The sequence below is a fragment of the Solanum tuberosum genome, unplaced genomic scaffold (genome assembly GCF_000226075.1).
Source record: "Solanum tuberosum cultivar DM 1-3 516 R44 unplaced genomic scaffold, SolTub_3.0 contig00148, whole genome shotgun sequence".
Lineage (NCBI taxonomy): Eukaryota > Viridiplantae > Streptophyta > Magnoliopsida > Solanales > Solanaceae > Solanum > Solanum tuberosum.
This window is the reverse complement of record NW_006240556.1, coordinates 1-4,537: the sequence shown is the minus strand read 5'-3', so window position 1 is coordinate 4,537 and position 4,537 is coordinate 1. Positions and strand designations below refer to the sequence as shown.

Here is a 4,537-nt window from a genome sequence, read left to right as displayed (position 1 = left end):
CACTACAAGAAAAAGGCTTACTAGGGACCAGTATTTAGCGACGAGATGAAATTCTGGTCGCTAAAAGGGTATTTTTAGCGACTAGATTTTTTTCCGGTACCAAATTATCAATTTTATTTTATTTAATGACGAAGGGTCAAAATCTCGTCCTAGAAAATGTAAACTACTGGTCGTTAAGGTCCTAAATTGAGCGGGACCCACATGCCACCAAATTTTCCCCTAAATATTTATAAGTTATATCATTTACAAATAAATATAAAAAGGAATTATAAACATTCCTCTGTTCAGAAACTTAGCGACTAGCTAGGGTTTACTCCCCATTCTCAACTTTTTCTCAATCTTCATCATTTTTACAACTTTGTTCCACGATTTGATTGAAATTTCTTCTTGATTTCTTGGTTCAGCGTCACGATTTACGTTAATAACTCTTCTTCTCTGATTCTCGTGGTTTCATGAGTTTTCGATTTGGTGTTTTTGCTTTGGAAATTTTATATTTTTGTTTTTTGATGTTGTGGTATTAAGTGATTGAGTTATTTTCATGGAGAGGTCGTATCTTTAAGATTTTTGGAAAGAAAATCTCGTGTATTCACTCCAGATCCAGTATGGTTCAAGGAGACTTAACATTAACTTGAAATTGTAAGTTTGCTTTGCCTAATTTAATTTTCTTTTGTTTGTGTTAAATATGGCTGTATGTGTTTGATTTTATTTTATCGACTAATATATTTTTTTATTGCTTCTCCAGTGGTGAAATTTTTAAAGGAACATTTGAAGAAAAAATATTGTCAAATTGGTGATAACTTCATTAATGCTATCTATTGCGATAAGATGGTGAGTTGTGTCTATGTTCAGGGACTTGAGGTAATCAATCATAGCATTTTATTCCTTAGCTGTTTGAAACCTATTAATGGTTGAGGTGGTCAATTTTAAGTTTTTGGCAATTGTGGATTTGAAGATAATTTTTGTGTAGTATTATAAATATAGTTATGCTAAATTGGTATCTTGGAGTTAGAAAATTCAATTGATATTCTGTATGCAGTAGAAGACAAACATCTTTTGAATTAGATATCTTCACTGGTGAATTCAGGATTGAAGTTAATTTGTGCAGAGACCTCTACTATTTTTTTCCAACTAGAAAGAGGAAAGGCCAATTTTCCTGTTAGCAAAAAAAGAACTTGCCAATAACTTATGTTTTGTCAAGGCTTTCAATTCTCCCTAGTAATTAAATTACAAACAATGGGTAAAAGTACTAAGTTCAAAATTAAAGTAGTTGTTGCACTAAATCCCATTTTTCAGAGAACAAGCTTTGAAATTGTTGGAGTGTTGTCAAGCCCCATTTCCCAACTAAATTCGTTTGCAAATTCAACATGTTTGTACTTGTCCTTATTGATAGACCTATCGTATTATAGTAACCAAGCCATGGCTGGTATGCAAATTCCTTGCTTTATATCTATATAGGATAACACATGTTCCACCTTTTTTTGGCCTCTGGATCAAGCAGGGATAAATGTGCATTTGATATGGGCAAATCTTTAATCGTAGAAAAGGGATGAAGGTGCCTTTTATATGGGCAAATCTTGGGTAGATATTCTCATCTTATGATAACTTAAATATTTAAGGTAAGTCTTGCTTAGTGATTGTTGTTTTGCATGCATCTAAGTTTAGCAAAGGAAATATGAAACTCTCGAGCTATGTTCCAACTTGAGGTGTAATATCGCTAAACATCATCTCAGAAATCTTTTAAGCTGCAACCTTATAGAGATTCAAACAATTGGGATTGGTGAAGAACTGAAGATTATGCTATTGCTAGCTGATGAGTCAATGATCTCAAGTTTAAATTCCTATTAGCTTATGGATGCATGCAGTAAATTATTCCCTTCTTTTATTCTCATTTAAGCTTTGCATTTTCAGTTTTATCATTACGTGTGGCACATTTGAGAGGAGGGGGTGGTGCCAGAAGATGGCAATTGAATCAACTCATGATTTGGATTTCCTTCTTTTGCTGCTCTTACTCTTTCATTTGCACGTGTATGGGTATGTATATCTTATGCTTAACTGTCAGCAGCTTGAAATTAACTTCTGTGGAGAAATGAGTATCTGTAGTGCAGACACTACTGATATCATACGGACATTAATATGCAAATTGACTGGTTTACTATTGATACTTAGCATCCATAACTAGATAAAACTCTGATGTTGTAGTTGTATCTAGTGTAAGAATCTAATACAACACAATATCAGTTTCGAAGATGTGATTGAATCGTAGAATCTGTTTTCTTCTCTGAACTTTTATCATTCGTTGGTAAAAGAAAAAGTCTATCTTTGATGCTTTTATGGTAACTCTTGTACTTTTAAGTTGTCTTCGACTACTGAACGTAATTTTTTATAAATATTCGAGTTGGCCATCTTAGTGGCGACTTCTATTAGAAACGATAATTACTAAGAGGTTATGCTAAGATAGAGGCCATGAACAAGTGAGCTTTATTTATTATTCATGTTTGCTGGCATTGGTGCTATATTTATTTGTATAGAGTTGTATTATGCTTCACCTCAATTATTGTATCTTCTGTTCCTATCCTAGTTGTAGTTGGTACACTGCAGACACCTTACTATTTAGAAGATAATGTAAGAAATAACATAGAAGGCACCATTTCAGCTTGATTTAAATAGATGTGCGAATAATTATCCTAGACCGAAAAAAAGTAGGCTGGAGATTTTGAGCCAAGAATTGCATCTGCAAGCGCGTTAGGAACAACCTGGCCCCGGTTGAACTGTTTAGTGTGCTCAAGAGAATATGTTGCAGCTTTGAACTAATCTCCTTCACTTTGTGGCATAACCTTGATTAAAAAAAATAGTTTCATCCTTCTTATTGACATGTACAATTTAGGACTTATACAGTATGCCGTATGTGTCTGACTTAAAGTGTCGATAGTAAAGCTGAGTGTATGGAATATTTTATTTAATCAAAAAATCATGTAATGTCAAGATAGATCATTTAAGTATCTTAAAGTGATATGTTAACAGTCACACGATCTCTAGTTTTAATAGACAGTCTCTTGCTCAAGACTGATAAATGAAGATGTAAAAAAAGTCATCCTTGCGAGTCACATGCCTTGCGAGCCACTGTTATTACTTGGTACCATTATTTCAATATATTTCTTCATTACTGTCATTTCTAAAGAACAATGGAAAATTAGTGAAAGAATATGAACATTGAGGTCAAAAAGAGCAAAAGCTAAGTTCTAGAAAAGTACAAGTTCTCCAATTAATTGTATACTACTGTTTTAACTTTCACGTCCTTCTGTGATTTTTTTAAAAATCTTTTTTGGTTGTTTCTACCTTCAATACTGCTAGCAGTTTGGTAAGAAAACAGGGTGAATAATATGAAATTGTTATTGGAAGAAATACTAGTTTAATTGTAGTCTAATTGGTGCAATATAGGCATTTATCATTCAAATTTTGTTTGTACAGGTTAGATACTTGGTATTCAATAACTAGCAGTTCCTGCTACCTTCTGAAAGATCTTACCAAACAGAAGTTTGAATTTTCTTTATTCATCTCCTCATCCTAAATTATTGCTATCCTACAAATACCGGTGGATAATTTTTGGATAAAAATGGTGGTGCATATATAATAGTGCCCTCTAACAGTATCTTGTATGACTTTTTTGAGCAAATTTAATTGTTTAGTCCACTTGTTTAGTACCAATATATTTTTGTCCATGTAGTTGGCAGAGTATGTAACTAAGAATCAAAAATCTAGAATGTAATATTTTATTTATTGTCTACATTGAAATGTGTTTTGTATGATTAGATTGTGCACATTTCTTTTCTCTGAGAAAAATTTATTTTGTATGTTTCACAGGATTTGGAGATTTCTATTTACAAGTCGAGATGCAAGTTTGAAGATTTTGAACAAGTTTTGACAATTTGGTCATCATTTTTGTAGGGCAGTTTGGCAAAGTATTTCATTACTTGTATACTTAGAGATGTTAGTTCTTTAGGCAAATGAGTTGTGTAAACAATATCGTGATTATATTTTTTAAAAGAATTCGACATGTACGTGTGATGCTAATCTTTAGTTTTAATTAATATGACTGATGATTTTGTTTATATGCATTTGGTTATTTATATTTGAAATTTCATAGTATTGTAGAAAAATATGATAAGAGAGAGCATATATTGTTTAGGTACCACATTTTCTGGCAATTGTAAACCACCTTTCTGGACCAGTGATGCTACAGTCTTTAAAACACTTTAAGGACCAAAGTTTTGGTCACAAAATCTTGTAGTGACCAGTTATAATTGTCTTGAGATGTGGTCTTAAGGACGAGAAATGTAGTCCCTATAGGGTAATAAGGACCAGAATTGCGCCAGTCGTAAAATCGTTTAAGGACCAGTACTTCAATCTCGTCCCTATTGATCGTTAGCGACGAAGCCGGTAAGGACGGGTATTTCCCGTCGCTATCAACTTTTGGGGACCAGAAAGAGATTTTTAGGGACCATATTTCTCGTCCCTAATAGCATTTTTTCTTGTAGTG

The 4,537-nt window shown here is 33.0% G+C and overlaps 1 long non-coding RNA gene across 2 annotated transcripts; it reads left to right on the top strand.

The window, feature by feature from the left end:
* The first annotated feature begins 273 nt into the window (after window positions 1-273).
* LOC102605634 (uncharacterized) lies at window positions 274-4,109 on the top strand. Of its 2 annotated transcripts, XR_001472627.1 has the most exons (4): window positions 274-636; window positions 743-1,828; window positions 1,909-2,031; window positions 3,862-4,109. It is a non-coding gene; the product is annotated as an uncharacterized lncRNA (long non-coding RNA). The 2 variants fall into 2 exon arrangements; XR_369052.2 differs by having other exon boundaries at window positions 743-2,031.
* The last annotated feature ends 428 nt before the right edge of the window (window positions 4,110-4,537 follow it).